Genomic DNA, 20,486 nt, shown 5'->3' with positions numbered 1-20,486 from the left:
ATGACTATTTAATGTGGCAACCTGCCTCCCACACATACACACCTCAGCTCTCCATCCCCTTAACCCTACTCTCTTTTTTTTATTTTTATCTTTTCCAGAGCACTTATGACCATCCTAGAAATTACATCATTCTTACATATTATGTTTATTGTTTATTATCTAACACACACACCCCCCCCCCACCGTGAGAATCTAAGCTCCAGGAATCTTTTTCACTAATTTTCTTTTTTACTAACATATTCTAAGTGCCTTGAATTGTGCTAGGTACTTAATAGGTTCTCAGTTAATAGTTGATAAACAAATAGTTGAATGAACAAATAAAGAAATGAATGAATAAAGCCATTGTTCTGGGATGACAATGGATTAGTAACAAAAACATCACCTCCAGCAAGTTTCTAAAGTAAGGAAATGGGTGGGGGGTGAGGAATCAAATCATAGAAAAGGCTGAACACAGATGATCAATAGCATTTACTCCTCAGCTTCATACAGACTCGCTGGTAGTGTTTACCTATTTTTATAGGAGAAAAACTGACACAACTTCCAGCAGGTGGTTTTAACAGTAATTTTTTTTATATATATATAAAGCGGTGACTTAAAAAATTAATTTTATTTTACAAAGAAGGTTGCCTCAGTTCTCCAGGTCTTTCTGGTGAAAGACAAACGCTTGCCTGGACTACTCTAATCGAAGTTCCAGTTTTCCTCCATTCCAGAAAGCAGAAATGCATGTGCAAAGAAGTTACAAAAAAGGCATAAATATTTTGCCCAAAGAAAGATGCTTTTGTGGTGGGATGATGGAATAATTTATGCTAACTACCTTTCAGCGACTCTAACTTTGCATGCAGAGGTGAGCTCATGTGATTAGGAGCCAAAAACCTTAGTAAGACATGCTCTCTGGACTGTTAATGAGATGACAGACCCAAAGGTAACACCAAGGCAGGGTTACTGTTGAATAACCATCATTCCATCCAATTAACTTTTGCAGGGGAAGCAACCATGAATTTCAATGTTCACAATACTGGGCTGTATAAAGATGTCATGATTCTATTCAAAAGAAAGTTGACACTTGAGTCCCAATGAAATCATGTCCAGAAAAGCCTTGAATTTGAAAGAGGAGAGGCAATAGCGTGCAAAATATGATTACAAAGTAAATGTACCCTGAGTCTGTACATTTCAGAGGGAAAATGTGCATTTTTATGGCAGTTTGCACTTTAAAGACTGAAGGGTGTTTATTGTTTCCTTCAGTGTACTTCACAGAAGTGCTTTTCACCATCTAGATGCCGGCGTGGTTAATTACATATGCACACCATGACATTCTACTGTGTGAGCTTAGCAAAACTGCAAGGCTAACCTTTTTAGAAAGTACGCCTAATTGCTAAGACCTGATGAGAGGTGACACCAAATGAAAGCTTTTCAGATGCATCTCTGGTTAAAGTCAAAGGTCACCAGCATTTCATGAACAGAGGAGGAGTTAACCTTGGTTTGTTAGACAAGATACCCTTCTAAGAAAACCCAGGCTACGGGTTTCAAGATGTCCTGGATTTGCAAAACCTGGAACCCTCCTTCTTGCTGCCTTCAACGGGCATTAACTGAGCTCAATGCCAGGCTGTTCTCTGGGAACTCTCTGTGTCCCCTGGGCCAACCCTCTCCCTCTTGCTCTTTCATCCCTACACTTTTTCATCACACAGACTTCTCTCTGACTATGCCTCTTTCTCCTCTCTGCACCGCTTCATCTCGAGAGAGAAAGATCCTGAGTTTTCCTTCATCTTCTCTGCTCCTGTGGTGCTTCCTGTCCGCCATTTCCCCCATCTCTCCTAACCCCCACCCTACCCCCTGCCCTGTCCTGTGCCCAGGTTATGAGCTGAAGCTCAGGAACCATACTGCTTGGGTCTAATCCCTGCCTCCAACCTTCTGTGGGACTTTGGGTTAGTCACCTCAACTCTCTGTACCTCCATCTTCTCATTTGCACCATAGGGATGACAATGCTAACCACATCTGGGTAGGAATTAAATGAGATGATACATGGAAAGCGCTTTGAACAGTGATCGATACATAGTAGCCGTTGCTACCACTTTCTTCAAAGGCAGAAATTGATTTATCCTTCAAGCCTCAGGCCAGATTTTAATCTTCCGTGAAGCCTTTCACAGAATTTTTTCAACCAGCTCTAATGGTTCTTGTTTAGTAATTTGAACCCTTACAATCTTAGGCTGGTGCTTTTCTTATTCCCTTAGAAAAACATCACTTGCTAGACAACAAGATATGTCAGATACTGGGCTCAGTACTTGATGTGTTTTGTTTTGCTTGTTTTTGAAAAGTAGGTATTACCACTTGCATTGTACACATGAGGAAACCCACGCTCACAGAAGATAAGCTACTTCTCCAGATTCACAAAACAAATGTAACTAAATTTGTCTCCTTAACTTCACTTCTAGTTTAAAGTCTCTCCGAAGGCAAAGCCAGCACCTCCTACTCAACTTCTACACCCTGCACCTCCCATGGAGAAGGGGTTTCTAAACACCAAGTATTGTTGACTTGAAATTAATGTAAGGTTTGGGTACCAGCGTCAACCAATATAGTGAAAAGAAATGACACTTAGAGAGCATCGTATACTTTCCAGGGCATTTTGACATGCACTGTCTCATTAAGACCTCACAATAGTTCTGAAAGATTTGTATTATTATTGTCTCCATTTCTCAAGTAGAAGATGAGCAGGCAGAGAGGCTAGCTGGCTTTTCTCAAACCAAACTCCCAGTTGCGGTGTCCAATCCAGGCGTCGTTCCACGTGCTGTCCACTAGAACATCCTTACCTTTCCCCCAGCCCCATCTGAGATCCAACCACGGGCACAACATCTTGGACACAAAATAAACTTTGTATGAACCTCAAATACTGCCAACGAGGCAATGACCCCAAATTAGCAGAAAACCTAAAACTGTTTTGCCAGACTTCTGTTCTTCGGAAGGAAGAAAACAGACAGACCCAGAGACCGGCCAAATGAAAGAGGTTGAATTCTCATTCTGTGGGGAGAAATATGCAGCTCAAATAGTCCCTTTAATCCAAATATGGGTTTATACAAAGTGACAAGCCAGCAGGTTTTTAGGAACTCTAAATGTTGAACATTCTCATTTGTAAGAAGTCACTTCTGGAGCGTTCTTTCTTTTCTTTCAGAAAGGTCAGGAGTGTCATTTCAACATGTCTCTGGCAGTGGTAGCCCCACCGAGGGACTGAGCTAGGTGATGGAACTGTTTTTAGATTTCCAAATATGAAAGCACGCATTGGTGTGTTACACAACCGAGGAAGAAAAAGAATGGCTGTGTCTTTAGTAACGTGCCCCATTTCAAGAAGCAGCCAGTGTTTATTAGGGAGCTTGTTGACCACAGATAGATAGAAAGGACGGTGGCAAAAGTGCTGACGCGGGTTTGCCAGGGGAATGATTGCATCAGTAGTCCAGGGAGTTGAACTATAACTGGACTTTGTCTTTCTTCAACCTGATGGGGTTGGGGAGGAGATTGACTGCACTATCTCGCCACCCAGAAGGACTTACTCAGGGTAGAACAAATATCAGACACGGACCTGGGACGTAAAAGGTCATTTATTTCACATGTGATCTGAACGCAGTGTACAAAGTCCTAAGCCACATGGGATGGGAAATAGAACAAGGAGCCAGAGGCAGATCCTCCCATCAAAGGGATTTCTGGATAATAGGAAGGGAAGCATAAATAACCTCAGACAAGACAGAAAGTGAAGTGTCACAAAAGCGGTGAGATAATGTGCTAACAGAGTTCAAAGGAAGGCATGATTCCTTGGGTCTGGGGGGATAAGGGAAGGGAGACTTCATGGAGGAGGTGGCAGTTGAGACGAGCAGGATTTGGAGGGCACGGGACCCTGGGAGGGAAGAACATCCCGGGATGAGGAAACAACAGGGGCTAAGGCTGGGAAATGCAGGAGGCAGACCCAGAATAGAGAATTTCGTTTGTATGGGATGTGGGAAGCTTGAAGGTCAAACTGCTTTTAACAGTATTTTCTAGCTTGGAAAGCATCCTGAGGCTGTCTTTCAATAAAGTGAAAGTCTTATCAGTTAGCCAGTCACTTGCTTGACCCTCTGTTAGCAACCCTAGTAGAAGAAAATGCTTTCAGACATATAAAGCTACGGGACAGGGAAGGGATAGCTCAAGTGGTACTGTGCATGCTTAGCCTACACAGGGTCCTAGGTTCAATCCCCAGGACCTCCTCTAAAAATAATATAAATAAGTAAACCTAATTACCTCCCCACTAAGAAAGAGGCAAAAAAAAAGCTACGTGGATGGGGGCAGCCAGGGGGCCAGGCAACCTCTAGGAAGCATTTCATGAAATAATGTTTAGCTTTTATGACCAAATCTGTGTCCTTGGTTTGTACAGTGTGGAAAGTTCATCAAGCTACAGAGAAGCTAGAAAAATCCACACTCCTTTCTTTACAGAACTTGCTAAGGCAGCTGTCTGATTTTAAGTGTATAGTTGAGCATTAACAGTAGGCAGTGCGTGTACTGGCACATCTATGCCTCGTGCTTGATTTCACAATCTCAGATGTGTTGAATCAACTTTTCTTATGCATGTGGACACTATAATTAAAAAAAAAAAAGGAAGGAAGGAAGGAAGGAAAGAGGGAGAGAGGGGAAAAAAATGGCTTCTTTTTTGTCTCCAAGTCTCAATTTCTGCACTTCATAACTCAGCTGAATCTAGGAAGCATAGTGCGATGTCTTTCCCAAAAAAGAAAGGTGTTTGTTTCTCTGCCAAATTGAATATATAGATTTGGCTGTGATTTTTTTTTAAGCCACCTGGTAACATATTTCAAGAGTCCTCCTTTTGTGACTATATTTTAACTCCATCCCTATACAAATGTGTACGGGACTTGAATACAATGAAAAGGATGACGTTTTATTTTGTCTTGAATCACCTTTTCTACCTTATGAAAAATGAACACTGCAGTGTTACGCTTGGCCCAGGCTACTAAAAAAAAATCTTTCTGCGGGAGAATTTGACCCTGTTCCCATTGTTTTCTCAGCATGTTTTCTGCATCAGCACATTGATTATGCTGTCATTAGCCAGAATACTGAGACAGAAGAAAGATCTCTTAGATCATCACAGTGCATGCCTGGAGTGGGCCGAGGTCTCCTGGGAGAGACTGGGACACACCGTCTTCGGCAAATGACCAAGGGAAATGTAGAGGGATGTAAAAATTTACCCTGCTACAGTTCTTAACTTTTGAAAGTTTCTGAAATAACTCCCAGAGACTGTTGGTAAAACAATTACACTGCTGCATTTAGGTCAGTGGTTCTCCACGGGGGGCAACTTTGGCCCCCAGGAGACATTCGGCAGTAATTGGAGACATTTTGGGTTGGCACAACTTGGGAGAGGGGAGGGGGCTACTGGCATCTGGTGGACTGAGGCCAGAGTTGCTGCTAAACATCTTACATTGCCCCTGAGAGCCCTCCAACGTCAACAGTGCCCAGGGAGAGAAACCCTGGGTTAGGTCTTTTTTTAGCTCTTTTTCCTGAAGTTTAACTACTCACTCAGCTCCAAGCAAAGCAGATTCTGTGACTACATGGCACCAAAGAGCACACACTGTTCTGAAATAAACTACATCAAATAAAATTCCTACTAATTCTGGTTCTTATTCAGAACATAAGCAAGTATTAACAATCATACAGAGAAGACAAAAGCCCCTTTCCTGGGTATTTCAAGAGTTAGACTGTGTTGCATTTCAGAAGACTTCACATCAAGTAAAGGACATCCTAGAGACTTGAGGAAAAGGAACCACTATACACTTAGGGAAAAGGAAACCATCATACTTTCCTTCTCATTAGGGCCCTACCGTTAATCAGAAGCCTATATTTTTGTTTCTACATAGTCTTCAAGTTTTTATAGGCAGAGTCGATCCTTAAAGTCAAAACCTTAAGTGAAAAATGTTTGGTGGCAAACAAGCATCTCAGAGTACTCAACAGATACCCTATCCTCCCGTCCTCATCCCAAATCCTATCCATCATTCATTCTTTCTTAGGAAGTAAAGACAGGAAAAAGCAAATTAAGACAGAATGGAGGGATAGAATAAGGGCAAGGTAAGAAAAGAAAAAGAGAGAGAGAAATCAAAGGTTTGTTTTCACGGATTCGAAAGGACTTTGGTTGACAGAATCTTCCTGATAGGTTGTTCAACCCCCAACTTTCCCTGCAATTTTACACTTGCCTTGGTCTCTTCTGTAATGTAGATTTCAATACCGCAGATCAGGAAGGGTCATAAAGGGGAAAAAAACAGATAAAACAATTTATGTTATGAACTGTTACCAAAATACTAGCACTGAAAAAGTAAGCAGTCTTTTATTACAAATATATTGGCTTAAGGTTATCACATGTCAAATATTTTTGCTTGCTTTGAGTTTCCAGTTTTAGGAATCTAGTTTGAGTTAATATTTTCAAAGACCAAAGGAGTTGTTACAAATTCCAGATTAGCTCAGAGGCTTTGGAATTGGGAGAAGCAGGCCAGATCCACTGCAAATCCTTGTTAAATATATGGGGTTTGTTTAGCTCATTGATCTCAATAGCAGAAGAACCTCTGTGCATTTGAAATATTAAAGTGGTTTACTCTTTGTCTGTCATAGAATCATCCTTTCTTTAAAACTGTGTCTTGACTATGAAGTTCTTCCTCCTTCCCTGCCCCAAATAGAATCAGGTTTGAGCCTTTCTGCGCCATTGGGCTAACTTGAATTAAGGTCTGTCATTTGTGTTCAGTTACAACTCTGTTACATTTCCTAATAAACTGTGTCTGATCTTCCGGCATTTCCTGGACTATTTATGAGAATGGTGCAGCCAAGATTTAGTGGAGACGTCATGGTGCTATTTAGTATGTGAAACATCCTTGCAAAGCATACAGCCTAGACTCTTCATTCTTTTTGTTGTTAAAACCAGTCACCCACACTCGTCCCCTATTGAATGAGGCCACCCAGGATAACTACATGAATTCTTCCAAGGAAAAGCACCGATCGTAGCAGAACTAGGAACTGATAAATCCAGTCCTAACTTGCTCTATAAACCAGGAATGCATTTAATAAACTCCTTTCCTTTCTTTTTATTTATTTAACTCATATAAATGGCCATAGTCAGATAAGCTCATGATAAGTGCAAAAATGTCTATCACACAAAATGATAGTGAAAGCAAAATTGCCTTTCCCTACCTGCCCCACCTCCAGCCCCACTGCTCAGAAGTAAGCACTATTAATAGTTCCTCATGTGTTCTTCTAAAACATTTTCAGAGAGGAGAATAGAGAAAAATGTATTTTTTTCTGTGCCCCAATTCCTTTTTTTTTTCAATTTCCAGAGCTCACAGTACTTTTTATCACCGCTAAATCTTTACCAGGCCAGTCCCGTAAATATCTCAAGCTATTCCAAATAAACTAGACAGACAATTAAAAAAAATAATTTCTTAATGTTAGTGATAGACATTAAATAACATTTTCCTCAGCCTTCAATGGTTTCTCTCTGTGTTTATCAGCTTTCAATTCAAATCCCCAGGTTCATTTTGAAATTTGTGGCTCCTTTTCTTTCATTACACAAAGGGCTTCATTTAAAGTGAAATTAAGTGGAACTTTAAACTAACATTGAACCTGCAAATCCATGGACACAGTGTGGAACTAGAATACTCATTAGCGGACCCCAGACCCGAATGTGGTGGTCTGACAGGCTTGAATATCTTGTTGCTTCAAGATGCTGTGCTCTCACTACTTCCTTTAAACCCTAAAACAGGAAGGCATCACTCCCCTTGTCTGTCTTCCTGACTGATTTCCTGTTCTTCCTGGACATATCTGGAATCTTTTGTGTTTTAAAAACACATACCGCTGCTATATCTCATTTTGCCACCCAGCCTCCAGATTGCTTTTAGGGAAACTCACCAACTTCCCCCAGGCCACTGAGGGTCTGCCGCTGGATCACAGACCCCTGTTTCCTGTTACCTACGGGGCACTCTCTGGCTTTCTCCCCACTTGGAATTGAAGCTTTTCCTGGGTCATCTCTGCACAGCCTGTGCATCCCTCCTGGTGGCATTTTAGTCTGTGACATGCCCCGTCCTGCTCCAATCTAGGGCCTTTTAGCATCTATCATCATGGTCAGAAGACACGCAGAAGAAAGTTTTTCTCTTTTCTTAAATTCAAGTCCAGCCCAGAATTTTAAACCCTGATACCACCTAGTAAACAGAAACAAAAACAATAAATTTGCAGAAGGAGAAAGACATAACTGAAAGCTACAGCATGAGGGAAGGCTGGCAGGGAGATCAGGACGGACTTTCGGATTAGCCTCCATCACCCTACCTGAACTATCCCAGATTTGCTCAGGACAACCCTCAGGTCTTCGGGAGCAGCTGAGTCCTCAGGATGGGAGAGGGGCCTCGTTGGTCTGTCCAGAGTCCCACCTCCTCTCCCAGCAGTTGGTTCCGCAATGCGCATGTGAGCCAATGAGATGAGAGGAGGGGTTTCCTGGAGCATCCTGCAAAGTCTCTTCACTCTAAGAGGAAAGCAAGGGGAAGGCAGGGTCTTCCTCTTCCTCCAGAGCTTCTCAATATTAACCTATGGATGAAATCAGTCCACCAGGAAATACAGAGTCCAGGGAAATGGAACCAGAGCCAGCAGATTCTGCCACCTCTCCAGTTGTGGGAGCCAAGACAGCTTCTCACTGTATAAGCCACTGAAGTTCAAGATGTGTTACTTGACACTGAAAACATTCTAAATGATACCAAGATAGAGAAGCCAGCCTCGAACAAACAAAAAGAGAATTTCTAGCCCACAAACCATATTCTGTCCTCTTGGGCAAAGTAACTGCTTTGGAAAAAGCACGCTGTGGGTACTTTTTAATACCCTTATGGTTTCCTTGAATTTCTAGAACCTGTGTTTGTTTTGGCAGGCTTTGTTTTGTTTTGTTTTTCTTTATGAAATGAAGACTCAAGTTGTGTAATTTTTTTCCTTCCCTTTTTTTCTTTCAAATTTAGAACCCTAGGATACAGTATTAAAAAAAAAACAGTATTAATAAGAGTAACAATTGCCTTCAAGGCACTGGGCTAAATATAGGGGTTATGGGAAGAGGTGTGAAAAAAAGATGAACAACATGGTGCTAAACTTAAGATGCTCTCATTCTGAATCTATTCCCATAGAATCATGGAGAAGGAGCAGTTAATGTAATTCTAACTGACAATAGCCTTGAGTAGAGGTGACATTTGACCTGAGTCTTGAAGCTTTTATTTTTTTTTAACAGAGGTACTGGGGACTGAATCCAGAACCTCATGCATGCTAAGCATGCACTCTGCCACTGAGCTACACCCATCCTTCTTGAAGCTTTTTTTTTTTTAAATTAAGGAAATTCAAACAAAGAATACAGAAAATTACATACTAAGCACTGGTATACTTGGCAGCCTTTTTAAAAATAAATACTAACATGTTGCCATTTTTGCTTTAGATTCATTTTTAAAATTAATTCTTAAATTTTGAGATAATTGTAAACTCATATGCAGTTGTAAGAAATAATACAGAAATTGATGGGGTAAGTTACATATTAGGCTTTAATAATGATCAGGGTAACCTATAATGAAAAAGAATATGATAAAGAATATATATATGTGTAACTGAATGACTATGCTGTACATCAGAAACTAACACGGTATTGTAAGTCAATAATACTTCAGTAAATTTTAAAAAATGAGCAGGAAAGATTGGTGAGGATTACCAATCCCGAGTAGGATGTCTCTAAGTAAGGGAAACTATGGAAATTATAAGATGCCTTGTTTTAAAAGTCATATGATATCTTTAATAAGAAATCAAACAAATTCAAAATTAAAAATAAAAGAATATTGAGCAGTGCCCTATAGTCTTCCCCGTCTCCCTCAATGGTAACATCGTGCAGTACTATAATGCGATATCACAACAAAGACACTGACATTGATACAGTCAAGGCACAACATTTCCATGCCCCCAAGGATCCCTCGTGGTGCCCGAGTCTAGTCACACTAACATCCCTCCCACTGTGACCCTCTTCTATAAACCTGGAGACCACTAATCTGTTCTCCATTTCTATATTTTTATCACTTTACCAATATTAAATAAATCGAATCATGCAATATGCAACCTCTGAGATTTGCTTTTTTAACTCAGCATAAATCCCTGGGGATTCATCCAAGCAGTTGTGTGTGTGAGTAGTTCATTTCTTTTCCTTACTAAGTAGTATTCCGCAGAATGAACGTACCACAGTTTGCTTAACCATTCATCCATTGAAAGGCATCTGAGTTGTTCCCAGTTTTTGGTTATGACTAATAAACATTATTATTATTATTGCTAATAATATTCATGTACAGGTTTTTGTGTGAACATAAGTCTTTACTTTTTTGTTATAAATGTCCAGGAGTGCAATGGCTAGGTCACAGTACTAGCATGTTTAATTTTTTAAGAAACTGCCAAACTGTTTTCGAGAGAGGCTGTACCATATTAGATGTCCACGAGTGGTGGAAGAGTGATCAAGTTTCTCTACATTAATACCAGCATGTTGGGTTGTCACTATTTTTCAGCTTAGCCATTCTACTAGGTGCTTAGTGGTATCTCACTGTGGTTTTGATTTGCATTTCACCAATGACTAATGATGTTGAACATATTTTCATATGCTTATTTGCCATCTGTATATCCTCTTCTGTGAAATGTCTCTTCATTTCTTTTGCCTGTTCTTTAATTAGATTGCTTTTTGTTTGTATGTTTTAGCTGAGCTTTGAGAACTCTTTTTATAGGCTACCTACCAGTCCTTTGCCAGGTATATGGTTTGTGAATATTTTCTCTTACTCTGTAGCTTGTCTTTTCATCCTCTTAATGGGGTCTTTTGTGGAGAAAAAGTTTTCAATTTTATGAAGTTCAATTTATCCATTTCTCTTTTCAGGGATTGTGCTTTTGTTGACAAATTTAAGAACGCTTTGCCTAGCCCTAAATCCTGAAGACTTTCTCCTATGTTTTCTTTAAAAATTTTTATAGCTTCATTTTTTACATTGTGTCCATGATCCATCTTGGGTTAACTTTTTACAAGGTTTGAGACTTAGGTTGGGTTTCATGTTTTTAGCTGTAGACAGTCATGTCTGTGCTCCAGCATCATCTGTTGAAAGGGCTGTGTTTCCTCCAGTATACTTTCCTCAAACACCAGTTGGGCATATTTGTGTGGGTCCATTTCTGGTTGTTTTAGTCTAAGTGTGATAATAATTGCTTATTATTGCTTGATATGATGAACAGTTTCTCATCAGACATTTCGTATTACGTTACAAGGCTCTGGATCTCCTTTAAACTCTCTATTTTAGCAGGCTTTCTGTGACACTGCTGTGGCAAGGGAAGGGGAGATGCCACCTCATTACTGCCAGATGGAGACAGCATTCCAAGTCCCCACTTGGTTTCCGTTGCCACCTGAGTTGAGGGTTCCTTGTTACTGCTGGTCCGAGGTGGAAGTTCTGGCTCCCCAAGTTGTCCCCACCGACCCTTCATGAGATTGGGGGGTACTCATGACTGCCTGGCCAGTAGGCAAGTCCTAACTCCCTACGGGGCCTTCTCTGACGCCATCCCAGCTGGCCAGGTGGTTACAGTCTCACAAGGGTGGCAGTCTATGCTCCATACTCAACCTTTGCTGCCCCGGGGGGAGATGAACCACGGTTTTCTCTGTGGGGCTTGGCTGGGGGAGAGCAGTTATTGTCTAAAAGTTTTCTGTCTTGCTAGGCTGTGTCTTTTCAGGTCCTCTGGCTAGAGGGAGAAGACTTTCGTTGGGAATTTGTTTGCACGTGTCTGTTGGCATTTTCAGGTTACCAACTACTTCAGTTACAAGTCTGCCATATGTATGAGACAGAAAGAAAACCCAAAGAACTCACCGTGTTATTCCTTGGATCCTGAGATTCCTACCAACTCTGCGTTCCCTCTATCTTTCAGGGTCTTCCTATGCTTGTTTTGTATGTAATGTCTAGGATTTCTAGTTGTATTGAGCAGGGGGAGCAGGGAGAATTACATGTACCCCAAACTTCAAGATCATGATCTTTAAGGAAATAAAATGTTATAGTTCCTGTTGAACACTCCTTTGTAAATTTTACTTAATGTTATGGTCCTCTCTCCTACTTCATGTATCTATCATAATTTATTTTTATTTTCATAGAGCAGCATTTTTATGGTTCAAAAATTTGCATGTCATATATTACACAAAAATGAATCCAAAATGGATCATAGACCTAAATGTAAAACACACAATTATAAAACTTTTTGAAGATAACACTTTAGTCAAAGTTTTCTTGGCTATGATACAAATAGCAACTATCCATACAAGAAAAAGTTAATAAATTGGACTTCATCAACATGAAAAGGTTTTATCCTATGAAAAGCAAATTTAAGGGAATGAAAAGGAAAAAGAAACAGAAAAAGGACAAAGCATTTGCAAATCATAAATCTGACAAAAGATTTCTATATAGACTATATAAAGAACTCCCAAAATCCAACAATAAGAAAACAAATAATCCAGTTTTTTCAAATGGGCAAAAGATTTGAACAAATTCTTCACCAAAGAAGATACTAATAGTAATCAATTTCATGGAAAGATGTTCAATCTGTTAGTGATTATAAAAATTCTAATTAAACTACAGTGGAATACTATTTTGCCTACTAAATGACTAATAATAAAACAAAAACTTGACAATGCCTTGTACCGGCAAGGATGTGAAGCAACTGGAACTCTCATATAATCACTGTAGAAAACTTAGCAGTTTCTTATAAAGTGAAACATGTTTTCCATAAGACCCAGCAATCCCACTTTTATGTTTTTTATCTAAGAGAAATGAAAACCTACATTCACACAAAAATTTGTATGCAAATGTTTATAGCAGCTTTATTTATCATTGTCAAAAACTGAAAATAACTTTGTTAAAGTCTCTCAACTTGGGATTGGATAAACAAACTAAGGTCTGTCCACATGATGGAATACTATGTAACAGTGAAAAAGAACTATAGAAAACAACAAGGTCCTACTGTATAGCACAGGGAACTATATTTGATAGATTGTAATCATCTATAATGGAAAAGAATATATAATGTATAACTGAATCCCTTTGCTGTACACCAGAAACTAACACAATATTGTAAATCAACTATACTTCAATTTTTAAAAACTAAAAAAAAAAGAACTGTTGATACACTCAGCAACTTGAATGGATTGCAAGGACACTATGTTGAGTGAAAAAAAAAGCCAGTCTCAAAAGGTTACATTCCATATAATTCCATTTATATGACATTCTGGAGAAGACTACTGTGACATTACAAATCAGTGGCTGCCAGAGAGTTACAGGGGTCTGGAGAGATAGGTGAGCTCTGACTATCAAGACATACTACAAAGAAATATGTGTGTGTGTGTGTGTACGTGTGTGTGTGTACGTATGTGATGAAACTGTTCTGTGTCTTGATTGTGGTGCTAGTAATATAACTGTATGCATTTGTCAAAATTCATAAAACTGTATACTAAATAAGTGAATTTTACTAAAAAGTAAAGAAAAAATTTACATGAATGTTGTCATCCTTCTGCAGTTTTCCTATTCATTCAACATTGTTTTATACCCAGATCTACCTATGTCTCAAAAAAATTTCCCTAAGTACAAGAATGCATTCCAAGTAGTAGGACTATTAGGAATAAAGATTCAGAATTGATATGACCTTGGAGTCATCTATGCACTTGATTCTAAAATGGAAAATGTCATTATATAGAGCAGGTTCCAGATGATCCCCTGGGGAACATCAGTTTGACATGAAGGTTGACAGAGGTTATCCATCACAAGCCATTGACTCTGACCTTAAAGGCCGTTATTCTCAAAAGGTGAATTCTTCCAGGGACCTCAGCTATTTCAACATTAAGTGAAAACCATGGGGGGACCAGTCTCTACATACTCTCTAATTTGTTTTTGTCCAGTCCTGTAAAAATCAAATTTATTTATCCATACAGCATTGGAAAAAGTACCAGATAAGTGCTAGTCCTATTCTATCAACTAAATAGTTGGTGACATTGGCAAGTCATCCAACTACTCAGAGTCACTTTCCCCTTCCATAAAAAGTTGCATTACACTAGATTATTTTAAGTCTCTTCCACCTGTAAAAGACTGTATGTTATTAATCAAACTTCTGAAGCATTCAATTGCCCATTCAACTGCCTGATGTGACTTAGGAACTTATCGAGGTGCCCTAGATACAAATAAGAGCAAGAAAGAGTCCCCAGTTTAGTGGGGACAATAGCACAGCCATAGTACAATGGGTTTGTTGGCCAAGGCCTTGGGGGACAACCAACAAGAGAGAATTTCACGGCCATTGTGAGAGTGGGGAGAGGATGTGAAGGCTGAGAATGCCACGTAAACAACCAGGCACCCCCAATTCACTGTTGCTTCTCATTCTCCACATCTGATTTCACTTGAGAAAGAAAGGAGGAGGCCTTTCCTCTGCTTCCACAGGTCTGGCCATGGATGTAAAAACAGGAAGCCACAGACTCTCAGTTGTGCTTAATGCTCACATGCTTAGCCTCTCAAATCTTCATTTCTTATTTAACTAAACATGAAATGAAGGCATCCGAAACTGGAGGGCCCAGAGCTTCGGTAAATGTAAAGCTGCAAAAGCTTTCCTGGTGATGAGTAATCATTTAGACTCTGGTAGTTTTGCTGGGTTTTGTTTTTTTTTTTTAAGTGGTAACAGCCTAGCTTTGAGAAATGTGTGTAGCACATTTTCCCACACTTCTTCTAAAGAAACAACAAAATAAATAAATATTCTGGAAGATGATTTTAGAGAATGAACATAATTCCTGCCCATTAATCACCACATGATTTGATGCCAGGAATGTTCGTTTAAAAACAGTTAACCCAGAAGGTTAAACGACAAGGAAAATTATTGCGGTAAAAGCCTAATGGTCCATTAATACAATCTCACATGGATGTGGAAAAGCATAAAAAATTAAACGTGGGATAAATGTTACACTAATATTACGAATATATTTGTCAAAGATGAAACTGGGTTTCTGTATACACCAAAGAACCTCCATTAATCAAAAATCTTCCATTCAAGTTAAAATAGGAAATGGGAAATTTTTTTAGCACTTTAGCATCTGTTGATGAAACTCTTACTGAAATATATAAGCTTTCCTCATTTTCTAAGCACAGAAGAATTATCACAGTTGAGTTAACCCTAGAAGACTGAGATATTGAAACATCTGTAACAACAGTTGAGTAGAGTAGATACCTGGTTTGGAGACGAGTCTTCAGAATCTTGGGTGAACCCTAGAGAATCCCTTTGGAGAGATGAATTTCTGATCCCAGCTTTAAAACATTAAGTTATCTCTTTTCACCAGGTTGTAGGAAGCCAAAACCAAAAGTTTAGGAGAGGATAATGTTCACTTCATTGACACTGGCCCAGTTGAGATTTTACTGTCATCAAAGAAGAATGCTCATGAGTTGAGTTGCTGAATAATATAGTGGACCTCAAAGAATATTCCTTCCAAATACTCATTAATTATAAAGGGTAAAATTGTAACTTTACAATTGGGAAACCTGGAAGACACCACCTTAATCAAATGACCAAAGATAATCTTGCAGCAGTGGAACTAATCTACAGCAGGTGTCGCCTGACAGAATGCCCTAAGAAGAACTCAGCATCACTCCTGTGGTCTTCCTGCCCAAAGTCCATCACCTGATTCTAGGCATGAGGAAATGGCCCACAAACCTGAGTGGAGGGACGATCTAAAAATAACTGGCCTCTACTCTTCAAAAATGCCAATGTTGTGAGAAAGAAAGACTCAGAAATCCGTCCCCGATCACAGGAGACAGAAGAGACAAGATGACTGAATTCAAATATCAAATTGTTTTTACCATTAAAAAAAAAAAACATTGTTGGGACAATTGGCAAACTCTTAAGGTCTGTAGATTAGATAATAGCATTGTTTCACTGTTAATTTCCTGATTCTGATCATCATCCTGTAGTCATGCAAGAGAATCTATGTTTTTAGAAAATACAAACAAATATTTTGTTTAATATAGGGAGTAAAAGTTCATCATATCTAAACTTAACTCTTTTTTAATTGAAGTACAGTTGATTTACAATGTTTCAGGTAAACAGCAAAGTGATTCAGTTATACATACATATGTATGTATATATGTGTTCTTTTTCAGATTCTTTTCCACTAAAGGTTATTACAAGATACTGAATATAGACCCCTGTGCTGTACAGTAGATCTTTCTTATTTATCTATTTTAAATATAGTAGTGTGTATCTGTTAATCCCAAATTCCCAATTTAAACCTCCCCATCCCATCCCCAAATTTAGATGGGAATTAGAGAACTTTCTGGTCGACAGAAAAGTTCCATATATTGACTGTGGTGGTGGTTACAATGGTTACATAAATGTATTGATTTGTTAAAGGTCTTACATGCATGAATTTTATTGCATGTATCCATATCTCAATAAATAAAGGGTTTTTTAACTGCTGTTCATTTTGATGTTGTATAATGATGGGTTTTGTGAAGTAGCTACTCAGGTAATAAGTCATATGAACTAATTTTCTGGGGTTTTAGGTGTATGGTTTTATATTGACTTATTGATTGATTGATCGATTACCTAATCTGATGCATGAAATTCAATAGATTATCACGGAACTGTTACACATTCTCTCTCTCTCTGTTCCATCATTTTATCTGATCTATTTTAAGTAGTTTGCAACTAACACATCTAAATTCTTATTCAAATCTTGCTTGCTTTTTAAAGAGCTGCAAATATTTTCTATCTAAAAACACGTCTACTTACCAGTGAAAGATACCTCCAACATAAAACAATTCCTATATTTTGTAGTATACAAAAGTGAAAAAAAAAAAAGAAAAAAGGAGAAAAGCATATTGGCTGCTTCAAAGAAAATGAAAACTAGGACTGTGGCCATTTCTGATCACTAAATAATAGGATTTCAGTTGTTCTGTGTCCCACAGGAGCTCAGCTATTAACTCAGCTTAGGAAAAGGATTGCAAAATGGACTGCTTCCTGTTGTGAAGAGATTCTGGTGCCTTTACATTGCATTACCAAAGGCTCGAAGAAAGGTCAACAGCCAGGGTCAGCAAACATCATAGAAATTGACTCTCAAACCTCAGGAGTGAAAGACTGTTGATACAAGGAGAAGCGATTCTGACTGACATGTGGATTTGGACCTGACCCACATTAGCAAGGAGGGAGGAGGCTGCAGGCTGCCTCCAGGGGCCAGAGCCTAACAGAGAAGTGAGCTGGGAAGGTGGGGGCTTTCCTTCGTTCCGGCTCTATCAAATTAACCATGTGCTTGCCCTCGTTCCTTCTCTGTGGCTCAGCTTCCTCATCTACAAGACAAAAGGCTGCAGCAAAGGTTCTCTACAGCTGCTTGACATCCTATGATCCTGCATCCCAGCATTTTTGATATGGAGCACAGAGGTCTTTTCTGCTCTCTAGTTTCTGCCATTTCTCTCCCACTTGCTTTCCAGATCTGAGATGGTCGTAGTCATTACCTACAGTGCTCATCGGACATTCTTTGGATAAGAGGAAACATTTAAATTGTTTTCCATTGTGTTTTTTTTGCTTACTGGGAGATAGTAAATGTTTCTCTCTTTTTTTCCCCTCCCACTAATTCCTGAGAATATCCGTAAAACCCTCCACAGCTTGTACAGTAACAGGGTCCAGACACAAACAAATAGATAGAAATACTTTGTTTGCTAAAATTACATCTCTAAGAATTTTTAATTGAATAACCTTAACCACAGGTAAGTAGTAATATCTTTGTGAAGGAGCCTGTAGATTCTCATATCATCATTTACAAATGAATAGACTGTGGATTTGAAAATGAGCTGCTTGTTGTAGGCATATTCTTTTCTGGGACTATAATCAAGAAATGTATAGGAAAAAAAAAGGACAAAACCCCATCCCAGCCAACAGAAGAGGCCAATTCAGACTCCAGCTTAGACCCCACACAGCTTTACCTTATGGTGAAAATGGCTGGTTTAAAGATGGCCCAGGTTTTGAAGCACTTTTCAAGTGTTGAAGGTACGGTACCGGAATCTGCTGCCACCCCCAAATATGCCTCTTTGGCAGGTGGATTATTTTGAGAACCAACAGATGTGGAGGGAAAAACAGGCCACAGGGCTTCCTTTTGTAAAGGAAATTTACATTTATAAAGGAATTTTCCATTTTTAAAGACATTTCCTTCTCCTGCACCAGGAAGAGGAGGACTCTTAAATTTTCTCAGTGAAGCAGGCACCATAACGAATGTTACTCACCAGCCCCTGTTTACCATACTTTTCCTGGCTGCCTCCCCACAACTCGTCTCTCCCACCCAGAAACTCAAGACCCCTCTTCCTTTGTTTGGCCTACAGTGGTTTACAAGCCGAAGTTCTAACCACCCCTTTGGGTTCCTTGTCACTGAGTACTCCCATGTTCTCGCATTATGCACATGTTTATAAACTTGTTTTCTCTTGTTAATGTCTTCTGCCAGTCTAATTTCCAGGGCCCCCATGGAAGAACCTAAATGGGTACAGTAAAATTTTTTCCCCTCCCCTACAGTGCTAGAATATTAGACTAAAATATTAGAATAAACATTTTTACCTTAAAGAAGAGACATGTGCTCAGATAGAGGAAACAAGCCACTTTTCATCCCCTTTTTCCCACATGAACTTTTCTCATTCTGCAGAATTTGCTTTGGAAAACCTAGCACTGAGGTTCATTTTACTGCTGAAGAGTCCACTCAAGATGTGATAAGAAAACAGGGTTGGAAGGGAGGGTATAGCTCAAGTGGTAGAGCACATGCTTAGCATGCAGAGGTCCTGAGTTCAGTCCCCCGAACCTCCTCTAAAAATAAATAAATAAACCTAATTACTTACCCTGCCTCCAAAAACAAGAAGAAAAAAAAGAAAATAGTGTTGCTTGTGGAATGTGGTATTGGGCCCTGAGTGAGCTCTGTTTTTTTTTTTTTTTTTAACCCTTTTGAAAGTCACATACTACAGTGGGGACTATGTCAAAACTCAACTCAGTTTTCTTTGCAATGTTGTTCCTTCTGTTTCCCCCACCGTCTCCCCTAACCCAGAAATCTGAGCACTGGTGTGCAGCATTCCAGAAAACAAAAAGGGTCCCTGTATGCATCGACATTCATTAGAAGTTTTACTGACAGAAAGAACGCGTGGCACACAATTTACAAATACAATAAAATACGCAGTAATCTTTATTGTAAATTCCATGAGGCCTATTGATTCTTACAAAATGCTTTTTTTTACTGGCTTCTTGTAACCACAGCCTTCCGATGTTGCAACTGCTGCGGGAGTGTGGCCCTGTCACCCATGCTATGCAGCCCCGGCACCAGGCGAAGAAAACCGTTTATTTTTTCAACCCTACAGGCTGGTTCTGTTTTATCAACAGGATGCCGCAGAAGCCCCCACAAAACCAGGCTGAACCTGCTAGATCCAAAATGGCGGGCAAAGCAAGCTGAAGGTCACTGCTTTCTTTGCCTTCATTTATCTGTGTTTCCCTATCAACACCCCCAAGAGCTGAAGGACACGTGCCCTGATTTAGCTGTGTTTGTTTCAAAAGAGCCTGGTGTTGGGCAGAGATGCTTTGAAGCTGTGTTTTGAGACTTGGGCCGGTCTCCTGCCCCCAGCTGGCTCTGATTGGCCCACGGGACCGCGCCTGCGCAGATGAAACCTGGCGGTGTCCGAGCGTTACCTCTGCGCGGTGACCTTGCTAAGACCTCCGCGCGAAGATGGGGTTTGCTCCTGTGCAGCGTCCGAAGGCGCGCGGAAGTCTGCGCGTGTCCCGGCGGCCCTGGAAGTCTCTGCCCCTTCCCTAGGACCCTGGTGAGCTTCCCCTCTCCTAACCCTGAAAATCCCCTTACTCCCGGGGAGTGGGTGTTTCTAGCGCATGAGCTCCCCGTCTCCATTCTCTGGCCATTGAATAAAAGCCTGTCTGGCTTGCACCAAACTCAGGAGTTTTGCTATTGGCAGCGCGAACCTGAGTGGGAAGGAACTCCCTGATGGAGCTGGGGGCGGGGTGGGGGTGGGGGGTGCCTCAGGTCTAATTCGGTCGGTACAGCCCCAATACGAATGTTTCAGCAGATATTTTTGTTTATATTAGTGAATGTGAAGCAGAAGACATATACTAGAACTTCACTCGTTCATCAATGATGCAAGCGACCTCTTAGCTGCATCAGATAATAGATTTAAAAATTGGAAGACTGTTTCCTCGAGTTCTTATACTACTCTGTTGTGGCTACAGACATAAAACCCTTTAAAATTTAAGTTACACTATTAACACTTTCTCCATCGCTCTCTAGTCTACGGCAGGAGTTGGCAAACTATGACTGGTGGGCAAAAAACCAAAACAAATAAAACAGACTGCTGCTGCCCATTTTTATCAATAAAATGGGACTGAAGCACAACTGCACACATCGTTTATGTATT

Source organism: Vicugna pacos, chromosome 5 (genome assembly GCF_048564905.1).
Source record: "Vicugna pacos chromosome 5, VicPac4, whole genome shotgun sequence".
NCBI classification, from domain to species: Eukaryota; Metazoa; Chordata; class Mammalia; order Artiodactyla; family Camelidae; genus Vicugna; species Vicugna pacos.
This window is presented reverse-complemented; position numbering follows the sequence as displayed.